The sequence below is a fragment of the Saccopteryx leptura genome, chromosome 1 (genome assembly GCF_036850995.1).
Source record: "Saccopteryx leptura isolate mSacLep1 chromosome 1, mSacLep1_pri_phased_curated, whole genome shotgun sequence".
In the NCBI taxonomy this organism is placed as follows: Eukaryota; Metazoa; Chordata; class Mammalia; order Chiroptera; family Emballonuridae; genus Saccopteryx; species Saccopteryx leptura.
The window spans coordinates 125,501,476-125,516,387 of NC_089503.1; the positions used below are offsets into that span (position 1 = coordinate 125,501,476).

Consider the following 14,912-nt stretch of genomic DNA (forward strand, 5'->3'; position numbering starts at 1 on the left):
GAATCTCAAAAACAAGAAACAATAATAATAATAATAAGTTTACATGTTTTCTGCCACACAGAGGAGCTGAAATTGGTTCACACAAGGCTCCAGATTCTACATCTCTTGCTCACTTTGGAGCTCAGAAGACCACACGTTTCTTTCAGGGGTATGGGCACACATGAGTGTGTGTGCACACGTGTTTACACAGATGCTTTTCAAAGTGGCCTTGCTTGCTGCCGTGCTCTTCGGTGGATACAGATAAGAGCATTAGTCAAGTTCCTTTCCCTAGCCAGCTTCCACATTCTGAATTTTTGTAACATGGAGCTGCCTCTGCTTTATATTTCTGTTGCAAGCAAAGTAAGGGACGGTTTGGGACACCTCCGGGACCGCCCTCCTCCTGGCATCAAGAAAGGCACAGATTCCCTGCACGTCCGGAGCCAGAATTTCAGATGATTCCACAGGCCTCTGCAACATAACCTGAGGGGGCCCGGGAAGGCCTCCCAACCCGCAGTTTCTCCACATGTGGGCTGAGATGCCAGCAGGAACAGCCAGTGCCCCAGGTTCTCCCTGCAGCGCTTTTCTGAAATGCAGGCTCCTCTGGCGGAGAAGCCATGACTCATGTAGGCCCCTGGCTTAGTCGCCAGCTCCAGCACTGCCTGTCACCAGCTCCAGCACTGCCTGTCACCACTAGCCCCTCGCTGCGGGAGCCCTGGGCACTCCACTCCGGGACAGTTGGTGAGTCCCTTCCCCATCTCCTCTCAGTTCCTAGACTCCTGGAAGAATGAGGCACATCTCATTAAAAGCGCTGACCCTGTTTGGAGGGGCCTGGAATTGTCTTGGCTGCCCCTCTGCACCCAGAGCTCGGGCAGGGGCATTTGGGAAAGGGGTAGGACAGGAAACTGAAAAAGAGGATTCACAGAAGAAGAAACGGGTGAGCAAAGCAGGCAGATTCCTCTGACTTCATCATTTTTGTGTAGGAAGAGTTTCTGAAATGGCTTACTCTTAGAAAACTAAACAGATCCCAAAGCCTCCGCTTTTTATAGAACATCAGTCCCTGGTTCCAAATTAGCAACCCTTAATCTTCCACCGGTCTAGTTCTGAAGTGACTATTAAGCTGCTGGGTTAGGACTTCCTGTCAATGCCCGGATCATCTCTGACAAGCCAGAGGCTTGGAAGGGAAGAGGCTGGGGTGTCCGCCAGAGCTTAGGAAGGCAGCACCGGGGCCTTATGGAGCAGGTGGGAGGGAGAGAAGCCGAGCCCCAGGAGGATGGCCACAGGGCCACGGCACTGCCAGCCTGAGCCCCTTCCTCCCCTGTCCCAGGGAAAGACCTGCTGAGTTAGCATCTTGCTTCTCAAACGTTTAGGCTTCCTTTCCTTCTCTTTCTTCCTCTTTTGTGCAGTGAGCTCAGGTCAGGGCACCCTATCACATTGGTTAAGAAGGATTCATTTTCCCTGCAAATCAGGTTTTGTGAAGAAATGGAAAACGTTCCCGGCAGGGCTGGTTCCTTCTGAGGCCATGAGGGGGGACCTGTCCAGCCTTCTCCCCTGGCTTTTGGGGCTCTGCTGGCATCTTTGACGTCCCCCAGCATGTGGACACTTCACCCCAACTCTGTCTTCATCTTCACATGACATTCCCCCTGTGTGGGTGTCTGTGTCCAGATGTCCTTGCTTTGTAAAGGACACCAGCTTTACAGGATGAGGTGTCAACTCTACTCCAGGAGGACCTCATCTGAATTAATTACATCTACAAGAAATCCTATTTCCAAATAAGGGCATGTGCTAGGGGTTAGGTGAGGGGGTTTAGGACTTCAACATATGGATTTTGGGGAGACACAGTTCAACCTATAACACGAAGCAATCTGGTCTTATTCCTCCTGCCGCTTCTTCTAGAGCATGCCGCTGAGGTAACAACACAAGGATACGCCAGTGTAGACTTGCTCAGCTCTTCCTTGTTTCCCAGTTGTCCTGCAGACACTCTAAATCCAGTCACTTGGCCACAGTACAGCTTGCAGATTTTTTTTTTTAAATTAAAGCTGATTTTTTTTTTTTTTTTTTTTTTTTTTTTACAGAGACAAAGAGAGAGTCAGAGAGAGGGATAGATAGGGACAGACAGGAACGAAGAGAGATGAGAAGCATCAATCATCAATTTTTCGTTGTGACACCTTAGTTGTTCATTGATTGCTTTCTCATATGTGCCTTGACCATGGGCCTTCAGCAGACTGAGTAACCCCTTGCTTGAGCCAGTGACCTTGGGTCCAAGCTGGTGAACTTTGCTCAAACCAGATGAGCCCGCACTCAAGCTGGCGACCTCGAGGTCTCGAACCTGGGTCCTCCGCATCCCAGTCCAACGCTCTATCCACTGCACCACCACCTGGTCAGGCGAATTGAAGCTAATTTTAAAAAGTTACGGTCATGGGTATTGATATGTGATACCTGACATTCTGACCATAGCTATCTTTCCACACATTTACCATGAGAAAGACTGTGTTGGAACTGTTCCCATGTGACATGATCATAATTCTGTTATAGCCTCTTAAGAGAGGAGTGTTAAACAGATGGGCCCTTCAGTCTGTTTCTTATGAATACAGCATCAGTTTAATCGTCATGGAAATTACACATCTATTAATGTTTCTCTTAATCATTATTAATTAAAAGTCTCCTTAAACATTCCAGAGAGCAAAGAGCGATTTCCTTAAGGTAGTACATCAAGAAAGGTAAGGGCCTCTAGCCTGACCAGGCGGTGGCACAGTGGATGGAGCGTCAGACTAGGATGCAGAGGACCCAGGTTCAAGACCCCGAGGTCACCAGCTTGAGTGCGGGCTCATCTGGTTTGAGCAAAGCTCACCAGCTTGGACCCAAGGTCACTGGCTTGAGCAAGGGGTTACTCAGTCTGCTGTAGCCCCACGGTCAAGGCACATATGAGAAAGCAATCAATGAACAACTAAGGTGTCGCAACAAAAAACTAATGATTGATGCTTCTCATCTCTCTCTGTTCCTGTCTGTCTGTCCCTATCTATCCCTCTCTCTGACTCTGTCTCTGTCTCTGTTTAAAAAAGAAAAAGAAAAAGAAAAGAAAGGTAGGGGCCTCTAAAGTTAGGAATTTTGTCCCTTGCTCTCCAAAAATGCTTCTACAGTTGGGACTGGACTCTTCTCTGATAGATTTTGATCAAGAAATTGTGATTCAAGTCTAGCCATGCAGGAGGCATGGGCTTGGGCCATGGGAGAGATCTGCTCTATCTGATGTGTGACTTCGGGCACATTACTCAACCTCCTGAGACTCTTGTTCAACATACATAGAAGAGAGAGAATAAAACCTCCTTATCAAGGTGGAAATTAGAATTAAATGAAATTATCTAGGTGGAGTCTCTTGTACAGCATGCGCAAAGAGCAGGCACATGCTAAACACCAGGTTTCTTTTACCTCCTTGCTGGGTAGAGGTCTCAATAAGCATCCAATCCCCTTCCTTGCTATCCATGAGAAGATCATGGCCTCCCAAGCACATAAGTAATTTGCAACTTTAAACTATTAATATACAATTGCTTTAGTGAATTTTACATAAGAAACTAAAAATTGTTAACAACTATTGATTCCAGAATTCCCTCAAGACAAGAATTATCTGCCTCAAAGTTCCATCCATGGTTCTTCCTACCCTGCCTGCCTGCTACACAGTGGTGTTTGCCGTGTGTTTGTTCAATCAAGGAATGGCTTGTGCGTTAGGTGAGGCTGTGTCTGCTGCTAAGAGCAGAGTGCCTGTCATAGCAAATGGTTTTGTGGCTCCTGTGGTGCTAAACCCAGAAGTCTGAGATTTTTGGCCTGCTTCCACTGCTGGACAATGCCATCGGGGACACAGGATTATCCCTGTACTTCTCCAGGTGGCTCTTCATCCTCAGTCTTATTTCCTCTTGGTTTCAAAAGGGCTGCTGCAGCTCCAGGAATCATGTTTACCTTCAAGACAGTAAGAAAGTGGAGAAAAGAAGGTCGTTGACACATCTATGCCTTTTATCCGGAAAGCTAAAGATTTTGCAATAGCCAGGTGACTGCTGCCCTCATTCAGTGAGCCTCCAGCTGCAAAATACATATATGTTAAATTGGGTTGAATGGTGGGTCTCTGTAATAAGGCAGAGGGGAGAGGTGGATGTTAGATGGGTTGCTAATGGGTCAGCCATAGAAACTCAGAATAACCTGAGTGAAGCCATTTAGAAGAGAGGCTAATAAATAGTCTAATTTGGTGTCTTTGTGGAAGTGGGAAATTGTCAACACACACACACAAAAAAATCTATTACTTATAAAAGCAAAACCATCTTTACAAAATGGTTTGATGTCCTTGGGGGATATTACCTTGATTGTTCTGGAGTATTTATATTTGTTTTTTTAACAATACTTGTGAAAATAAATGAGTTCAATTGGCTAAAAAAAGAAAACATGTCTAGGTTTGCTCATTTAAATGAAGGTTGTCACGACTATCCTGGGAAAAAAATACTTTTAAATAAATAATACATCTGCCTTTGCCGAAGATATCTATATGGTGCTTACAAAATTACAAAATTCAGGTCAATAGTCATGTATAAAAACCAGTTTGATTGCTTTGAAGGCAGTCCTCATTTTTCGCTGAAAAATGCCTTGTTTATCTAAATGTGATCACTCCCCTCGTTCTCCAGACTCGGCTCTGAATGACTCAGCTTTTTCTAGACTTCAACCCTCAGAGTTGAAAGCTTCTGTATTATTTTTTTTTAATGGGAATATATTCAAAACAATTTGCCACAAGGTTTGAAAACAGTTCAAGTGTTTGGGACGCTGAAATATGCATTTCTCCCCACAAGGTGACTCCTTTTGAGGACCCAGCCCTCCTGGAGTCATTGCATAACCAGAGTGGGTCATCCAATCTGGAAGAGAAGGCTCCCTGGGCCTGCCCAAGGCTGGCCCTGCAGGGAAAGCCCATACTCCAACAAGAGAAGCATTCTGAGGGTGAATCAGTGCCTTGAGGCTCAAAATTATCCCCAAATGAAAGCTGAAAGGAGATAGCGTCCTTGTCAGCAGGCTGGGTCCCGACAGATGCTGAGGTGGAAAGTGATGAGCTAGACTGCTTCACTGCACAAGCAATGGGGAGGGGCCACGTGGCCCACCTGGTGCTGGGGCTGCTGGTGCACAGGGCCCATGACCAGGAAAGGTCACCAGGGCAGCACCCCCGAGAGGCCGTGTCTGCCACCCTCATGCTGTTTCCTGTCCTCCACAGTCACCTTCTGAGACCATCAGAGCCTCTGGCCCACATGTTGAGGACCTGCCAATAATAACGGTGAGAGTGGCAGCTGCTGACCAGGACAGTCAGGTTGTGAGGGTAGCATTCCTCTGCCCCTTTGTTCTGATCTTTTTCTTCTTTTTTGTAAAATCTGGGCACTGAGCAAGCACAAGCTTTGCACGGGTGAGTTGGAAGTCACAGCTGCTCCGGGCTGGGAGATTCAAATTAGAAAGATTTTAATTAGTCTTCATAACTGCCAGTGCCTCTTACTCAGTTATTTATTCACTCTCATCCCACAAACATTTACTAAGAACCCACTGTGTGCCCCAACCACTAGCACAATGATGCTTAACCATTTGGTAACTGAAATGATTATAACAAACCTCTTTCTTGGCTGAGTCAGAGTACAGCTGGGGACCTTTACGGGAATGCCACGAAACCCCTGCCTTGAACAAAGGCAGATGATCCACATAAATTAGTGACACAATATGACTTTATCATAAGCAGCACTTTCATCAAAGAAATCTCAAGGTCTTTAAAACTATTACAACAGCCTCCCAGGTTTAGGGGCTCACATTCCTGAGTAACACTTGCTTGGTGCCCAGTGCAGTCGGGCATGAGCAGCTGTTAAAGGGACCCTGGCTACAGGGGACTGCTGTGATTTGGTAACCAAGAAAGAGAAGCTGGTTTACTCACCCACAGGGAGAGAGGCCAGGTGAAAAGTTAACCTGGAAACTGAGTCACGTGTCCATGTATATTCATGTACAGAGAATTGGACTCGGTCCCTCCATCTTGCAAGACATGGAGTGGGCTTTGACCACAATCCCTGCCACAGCCTCCCTCCAAAGCTCTTACTGATGGACCTCAGAGGGCATCCCTAACACCTGGCATGCATTATGCAGCCCCTCCTTGTCTATACCTGCTCACTTCCTCAGGGGAAAATCCCACCTTATTCTGGAGTCACCCCCTCTACACAAACACACACAAACACACACACACACACACACACACACACACCACTAAAACAACACCAATCACTGGCCCACGCCTGGATCTCTTTCTCTCCAACTTCTTCACCTGCTTCTGTCCTACTTGACTTTATGCTCAAGTCCTCCAGCAGTTTTCCTAGAAACCTTCCAGCTCCGTCCAGCCAAACACAGCCTCTTTCTTTATGTCCCAGGTTCTCATCACACAGACAATGGAAGACAGTAACCTGTCTTTCTTCCCCTCAGAGGCACTGTGACAAAGGAACACGATTGCTGTCTAAGTATAAGTGCCATTTGGACCAGAATTAAGTCCTCTGTGATCAAATTTGGACAGAGGCCTGTGCAAATTGGAAATGATCAAAAAGCTTACTTACAGAGTTCTCTAGGTAGCTGGGTGCTATTCATATACATCAGCACATTTAATCTTCATAACAACGAACTCCAATGGGTACTGTTATCTCCATTACAGAGGTGAAGAACTGAGTGGCAAGAGAGGTTAGGTAACTTTCCTGAGAGCACAAAGCTGGTGGCAGAGACTGGATTTAAACCCAGGCAGCTCTAGAACCTCGTTTCTTAACCAGGGCCTGGCCTCACCAAGAGTACCATCCTCTCAGGCCTCCATCACCCAACAAACATCATGACCCTGAATATGCCCTACTGTTCCAGTTATCCATGCTGGGCAACAGCCACCCCACCTTAACGGCACCAAGAAAGTCATGCCCAGGGATCTGTGGCTCAGGAATTTGGGCAGGCCAGCGTGGAGATGGTTTGAAGCCTCCACTGAGGAGACATGAATGGCTTGGGGCTGGGATCATCTGGAGGCTTCTCTACTCTCAGCACCTGATCAGGGATGACTGGAAAGGCAGGTCCAACTACGTAGGGAGCACCTGCACGTGGCTTGAGCTCCTCCCAGCACGACAGCTGGAACCAGGGAAGGAGAGTCTTGAGAGGAGACATTCCAAGAGAATGGGGCAGAGCTTCAGACCTGTTCAGACCTGGGCTCAGAAGTCGTGCAGCCTCAGTTCCGCCACATCCAATTAGCCACAAGGGAGCCACGGGCAGCCCAGTTTCCAGGGGATGGAGAAACAGACTCCATTTCTTGACAGGAGAGCGACAAGGTCACATTGCAGAAAAGCATGGATCTGGAGGACAACTGTAGCCATCTTTGGAAAACACAACCTATCACACATCTGCCAATCCCAATTAAAATTCACCCTCAGATCCCAAGGTATTCACTTCTCACTTCTAATATCTTGTCCCTGTGATTGGAAACTACCACTAAAGGGTAACATGTGAGCATTTTCTGATGGACTGGGCTACTGGGGACAAAGTTGGGTCCTAATCACAGGAGATCCAACTGTGGCAGTGGCTTCTTTTTGTGTTGTCCTGGAGTCTTTCCTTGGGCGACAAGGAGACATCAATACGACTGCCTTTCATCAACTCTGCATTTCGGATCCAAATCCATTCTCCAATTGACACTGTATGGGAAGCTTGTTGAGAACATGGGTTTCAGGGTCCCACACACAAAGTCTGGTTGAATTAGTGTGAGGTTGGGCAGCACTGTTATTTTCCACAGGGTCCTCAGGTAGTGTGCATCTGAGTCCGAGGACACCTGTATTAGATGAAGGCCTTGTGACCACTGGGAATAGACTACCTTCTATTTCCAGAAGGCAAGCAAGTGAGTGACATTTTCACTGGCTCCTGGATGTATCATACTCTTTATTATTTTTAACTTTTACTTTTGATTTTTAGAGAGAGAGAGGAAGGGAGAGAGACAGAGAGAGAGACATCAATTTGTTGTTCCACCTATTCATTCCATCATTGGTTGATTCTTGTGTGTGCCCTGACCGGGGATCGAACCTGCAACTTTAGAGTATAGGAAGGATGTTCTAACCAACTGAGCTACCCAGCTAGGACCAGACATATACTCTTTCTAAAGAATTTGGGCATCCAGGTTGTTTCTTGCCCATTGACCAAGAACAAGTAGCAATTTGCACTGGGAGAAAAAAATGTACATTTAACTTATTTAGGTACAATGTTTCTTTGTGATGGCCAATAAGAAATGGAACGAGATGCAGACTCAGTATGTGGCTATAATTCTTTATAATCAAAGGATCAGAGCACTTCCCAAAGAACTACTTGCCTTCAAATGACCTTTCAGAAGGAGACAGAAGGAAGCCCGTCTAACTTTCTTTTTCTGGCCTTCGGCAGTATGGGCAGGGTAATTCAACCTCACAAATAGTGCTCAGAATGTTTGGCAGCACCCTTTGGTTTCGTTTGTTTGTTTATTTGTTTGTTTGGTTTTTTTGTATTTTTCTGAAGTGAGAAGCGGGGAGGCAGAGAGACAGACTCCCGCATGCACCCAACAGGGATCCACCCAGCATGCCCACTAGGGGACGATGCTCTGCCCATCTGTGACGTTGCTCTGTTACAACCAAAGCCATTCTAGTGCCTGAGGCAGAGGCCATGGAGCCATCTTCCATGTCCCAGGCCAACTTTGCTCCAATGGAACCTTGGCTGTGGGAGGGGAAGAGAGAGATAGAGAGAAAGGAAAGGGGAAAGGGTGGAGAAGCAGATGTGTGTGCTGGCTGGGAATCAAAACCAGGACTTCCACACACCAGGCCAATGCTCTACCACTGAGCCAACCAGTCAGGGCCTATTTGTTTGTTTTTAATAGGAACTCACAAAAGCTTGAGCTAGTACACTTGAATGTTTTAGATATTCTTCAAATGCCAACTGGCTGAACCTATCTTTATTTTCAATTTGGTGTGAAACTCAAAAATGCCAAGTTGAAGCTACTAATTCATAATGGAGCAATAAACTGTGACAAGAGAAGCCCACTGCACAAGAGGAGATGGGGCCATAACTCATGTGTACAGACACACCATATTTTTGCAAAACTGTTGGCTTGCCTCCCAGCCTGATAAGAACACTCTGTTTTCTTAGAGCTGTTGCTTGTGGGTGACTCAACTTATATTCCATGAGAAGATCAAAGATTGTGTGGTTTTTTTGCAAGGCTTGACCAAGAGCCTCAGGTCTTGATTGTAGTCATCACTAGCTGTGTGGCCTTTGGCAAGTTACTCAACCTCTTATCTGTAAAACAGGAGACCATAGAGATACTTATCCCTGGGTTCTTGTGAGGGTCACAAGTTAATGTGGGTGAAATATTTCAAATGTTCTTTGGCACAGTGTAAGTACTTACTAAGTAAGTGCTTTAAATTACCCATCATCCCATGTTTTGAAGTCGAAATTACCATTACATGGGTTCTTCAGGGGAGTGAGGATATATGTCACCACCAATTTAGTAAGAACTCACAGCATTGCTGCAAAGCTCTGACAGCTTCCCATACCCCACCTTAAGCACGCACATATGCATAAACACACATGTGTGCATGCCTTCCCTGGTGGCCTCCTCGTTTCCACAAGCTGTTACACACAGTGGATGCCCAGTCCATGCACCTTGGCTTGAGATAATGTGGCTCTGATCACCTGGGCAAGAAGGAGTAGTCTTGGCTGACGTGGAGGCAGGAAGGGTCATAACTGGCCTGCTAACACTGAGGATACTAGTAGAGCCTCTGAGATCTTGGGTTCTTCTGGAAGCTGACTTAGTCCCAGAAGTAATTTACTGCTCCTCCTCATCTTCCAGTAAACAATGCTCTTCTCTCTAATACAGACTCCAGGCCTCAAGGACTGTCATTTGGTGCCAAGTGCTATTTGTTCCATGAGCAGCCCACCTGTCAGGGTTGAGTGACAGCTGGGCTGCACTGCCTCTTAGGGGGCTGGGGCTGATTTTGACCCTAAAGTTTTTTTAGTTTTCTATTTTAAATTGAGGATATAATGCTTTATAACATTATATAAGTTTTAGTTGTGCAACATTATAGTTTGACACCTGTATATACTACATTGTGCTCACCACCAAAAGTCTGGTTTGCATTGTCACCATTCAGTCAAACCCTTTACTCATTTTTACCTAGAGATTCTTCTGTTTTTCTAGCTTTGGATTATAAATATTTTATTATATTAAAAGATTTTAACTTATTTTTGTATTATAATTAATTTATTTTAAATTTTTACTTTTAAATAATGGCAAACTTACAGAAGAATTGTATTTTTTTAAATTCTCATATGCTCATTGTTAACATTATGCCTTATTTTTGCCACACATACCACTTTTCTTTCTCTCGATAAATATACATACAGTATTACTTTTTCCCTGATCCATTTAAGAGCAGGCAGACATCATGCCCCTTTACTCCTAAATATTCCCACATCTATCTCTTAAGAACAAGAGCATTCTCTCATGAAACCACAGTGCAGTTATCTGAGCCAAAGTGCATCACTGATTACTACCATATGTCCCAGTGACGTCTCTGCAGTGTTGTTCTCCCAGTGCAGGGTCCAAACTTGGATCATTCATCATATCTAGTTGCCAGTTCCCTTTGGTCTCCTTTAATATGACATCTTTTATTAGCTATTTTTGTTGTTGTTCTTGTTTTTTTGGCTCTAGTGAGATTGATATACACATAAGTTGCTACCAAGGAGTTATAAGAGAATAATATAAAACTCTCATATACCCTTCACTCAGCTTTCTTGAAGTATGAGTTTATCTGAGGTTTCTTCCTCACTAGATTCATGTTATGCATTTTTGGTAAAAGTATATACCAAAGTGACATTCTCAGCACCTCTCTTTCTCATGATGTTAATTTTGTCCCATTTATTAATAATGTTAACTTAAGTTTAAGTCACATCTTTTCATGTGTTTGTTGGCTACTTGTATATTATCTCTGGGACAATTCTATGCAAATCCTTTGCCCATTTTTAAATTGGGTTGTTTGTCTTGTTGAGTTGTAGGAGTTCTTTATATATTCTGGATATTAAAATCATCTCAGATATATAATTTACAAATATTTTCTCTCATTTTTTGGGTTGATTTTTTCATTTCCTTAGTGATGTTTGTTTTCATTTTGATGACATGCAATTTATTTTTTTTCCTTTGGTTGTTTATGCTTTTGATGTCATCTGTAAGAAAACATTGCCAAATTCATTATCATGAAGGTTTTCTCATGTGTTTTCTAAATGTTTTATAGTGTTAGCTCTTTCATTGAGATCTTTGATCCATTCTAAGTTTATTTTTGTATAGGTAAGCGTCAAAATGTATTCCTTTACATGTGACTTTTCATTTGTTTCAGCACCATTTGTTGAAAAAACATTCTTTCTCCCATTAAATGCTCTTGAAAAATCAGTTGACGTAAACACATGGGTTTATTTCTAGAGTCTCAATTCTACTCTATTGTTCTATATATTCATACTATGTAAGAACCACACTGTCTTGATTACCACTCTTTACAGTATGTTATAAAATAAGAAAATATGAATCCTCCTCTTTTGATCTTTTTTAAGATTGTTTGGCTATTCTGCATTAGCCATATATTTTTTATGTAAAACAAATGCTGGGACTTTCTTTGAATAGTAAGTGTATGTATAACTGTTCAATTATTTTACTTTTAATTTTTTAATTGGTATTTGTGTCTATGATCATACTCATCAGTTTATACATATAAATATCTTAATTTGGATAGGGAGAGAGATATGATGTAAAATGTGCTTCTGGACCATGAATCAGAGATATACATACATGGAAGGGGATATAGAGCTGGAGGATGCTTTTATCCAAACTGTTTGCCTGGCTAAGCCACTAATAAGTTAACAGAGGTCTAGGGAAGCCCCTGTGGCTTTGACTCCAGCTATGTACATTAACCTGAGTGCACAAATCACAAGATTCTAAAAGGCACTCAACCCCAAAATCCCCCCCAGGACCTTTATTCTCCCTGCCTCCTTCTGTCCAAGCATCATGTTTCCTCACCACATATTCCAGGTATGTGGACCGCCTCTAAATCAGATTATAACTCGAGCTCCTGGCTTGCCTGTAGCTATTCTAACCCTGGTGTCTCAGAGCCATCATGCAAACCTGGAAAGGGTTGAGCTGGATGAGAATCTGGATCTCGAGGTTGCGCAGCAGTCAGCAGGATTAATGAGGAATGAAGCTTCATCATTCTCTTTCATGTATTGTAGGACCCATGTCTCTGTAAGTTATGGTGATTTGCTAGAATGATTGACAAGACACGATAGTGAGTTATACTCCAGGCTAAGATTTATTACAGCAAAAGATGAAAAGCAAAAGCAGCAGGAAAAGATATATATCAGCACAATGCAGAGTAGCCTAGCTGTGCCCCCCTGCCGGGCCCCCACGCGAGCCCACTCCGATGTGCTTTTTCTCTGGCAGAGGACCACAGGGTCATGTATGGAAGGCCTCTGCTCAGGGAAACTCATGCAATTCTCAGAGCCCAAGGCAGTTATGGGGAATTGGTCATATAGACACATCCTGCTTATCCATCAACCATGACAACTAAAACTCAACAATGAAACCAGGTTTCTCTAGATAAATATGTATATGTATAAATATACATACTTATCTACAGAAAGAAACATTATCAGTCTTGCCTTTTGTGCTAAGCCATCGTAGCAAGCTAGTAAGTCATGGTCCATTACCCAGGTGTACACAACAGAATCATCAATCACTGACATAACAAACTTTTCTAGAGCTACATTCCCAAGGGTTGGCCAGGGGTCAGTCATACCTCCAGGTTTCTTTGGAGACATGCAAGCAGTGAGCAACCAGACCTTTCCGCATATTTAACATTGTCTAAGTGGTTATCAGTCTACAGCTACAGGTACATCTAGATGACTTGCAGAGCCTCAGGAAACCATGTACTGCCCATTGGACTTCACTGCTGTGGTCACTGTAAAATAGGAGAACACAAAAAAGCACGCAAATGGCCTGCTTTCAAATCTCTACTTGTGTGTGTTCTTAAGAAAACTATGTTATCTCTCTAAGCCTACCGTCCCAACCAAGGGTGCATCCCAACCAAGGGAATATTTGTGAGATTACTGTGTCAAGTGCCATGCCATGACCACAGCCTCACAGGGGTGGGTGTGAGCCATGTGACCACCCACCCACTTCCCACCCCAACCTTTCTCACTAGCCAGTCCTGGACACTACATTTTTCCATATTTTTCAAATTTTCCATAAATGGTCTTCTGTGTTTTATAATCAGAAAAAAAATTATTTTAAATGAACAAACAATAGGGTCTCAGTCTGCCAACATATATACCAGTTGCTTATTTCTACCTTAGTGTGACCGTAGCCACAGAGTAGGAATAACGTTGTGGTCCCACCAATTTATCTTATCTTGAATTGTTTATCGTTTTAAGATGAGCTGAAAAATAAAATTGAATTTGAGAAATAAAATCTGGACTTCATTTTTCCCCCTTTTTCTCCATTTGCGGCTGTGCCCTGGCCGACCGTCCTGGTCTCAGGCGGCTGAGCCTCGCAATCTGCGCACTGCGCGTCTCCACAGCTGGGCGAACCCCGGTGCCCTGCTTACGCCAGCTTTTCCTCCTTAATCCCCGAGTTAGGATGGAAAACACGGCTGTTCTGATTTCATTAGGCCGGCAGACTGTTTTTGCAAATCCCCTAGACAGTCTCTTGAAGGTGTCTGTTAAATGAATGTCATTCGACATTTTTTAAAGGACCCATAAAGAAGAAATTGTGGTTGGGTTCTGGTCTATCAAGTTCCCTCTACGTGGATATAAAGGCAGGAATGGCCCTGGGTAACCGGTGATGCTGCCCATGTGTCTCTTAGAACTTTCCTATTTCATTCATTCGATAATCATGTGAAATGCCTTTTGCCACTAGCTAGAGATACAGAGAGGATGAAATACTGTCTTTACGTTAGTGAGGATGTTAAGCTGAAGATAAAAAAGCCCCAAGGCAGGCTCACATAACCCAGGAAGGGTAGAGGGCGCAGGCAGGCCTACCGGGCAGCTGGGACTGGGCTGAGACTCCAGGGTTCGTGGCCACTGTCTGGGCTCACTCTCCCAACCCAGGCCAGGCTCTTCCGCCCACAAGGACGCTGGGCTTCATTCACCACCAGAGGGCAAATGATACCTACTGCTCCCTCCCAGTGAAGGGCCGTGATTGGCCCAGCTGCAGTCAGGTATCCAATTCTGACCAATCAGTGGTGGTCACTGTAGGCAGACTCTGTAAGAGCCTGGTAACTTGTGGTTATGATAGAAAGAAGGCACATTTCTCACAAGGTGGGTATTATCCTCAATAGACAGAGAGCCCATGCCCACCACAGCCCTGCTCCAGCGACCTCCCTGCCTGTGTGGGAAGAGAGTCGAATAAGCCACATGAGGAGGGATGGGCCACGTGCACAAGGCCCTCTGTTAACCAGAAGCGTGGGTACTTCTCTTTCGCCACGTGGCTGCCTGGAAGGTTTCATGCGGGATTTAACAGTTTAGCTGAGTAGTAAAGGTAGAGATGAGGAACCGGCTTCCAAGAGGGGCCTGCGGAACGAGGAAGTGGGGACTTCTAGTTTGTGGGGAGATTTGGTGTCTGAGAGAGGGGTGGGCAGGGCATTAAAGACCTTTTATTCTGGTCAAGGGCCAGTCCTTTCTCTGGAACATGCAGGACTTGAACACCTTCGGGCCTGCAGAGTTAGCCCTCTACTGCACAGAGGGAAACAAAAACAGGTAAAATTCAAACAAGTCTGTAGCTTAGTTAGTAATCATGTACCAAGGTTGATTTCCTGGGTTTGAGCATTGTATTATAGTTATGTAAATTGATAATGTTACATGAAGTGGTA

The 14,912-nt window shown here is 44.5% G+C and overlaps 1 long non-coding RNA gene across 2 annotated transcripts; it reads right to left on the reverse strand.

Moving 5' to 3' along the window:
* Positions 1–9,225: 9,225 nt before the first annotated feature.
* On the reverse strand, positions 9,226–14,070 carry LOC136389010 (uncharacterized). 2 transcript variants are annotated; one of them, XR_010748235.1, is made up of 4 exons: positions 13,996–14,070; positions 12,843–13,004; positions 12,173–12,307; positions 9,226–9,297 (listed from the first exon to the last, which is right to left on the reverse strand). It is a non-coding gene; the product is annotated as an uncharacterized lncRNA (long non-coding RNA). The 2 variants fall into 2 exon arrangements; XR_010748236.1 differs by lacking the exon at positions 13,996–14,070 and adding an exon at positions 13,394–13,477.
* Positions 14,071–14,912: the final 842 nt, after the last annotated feature.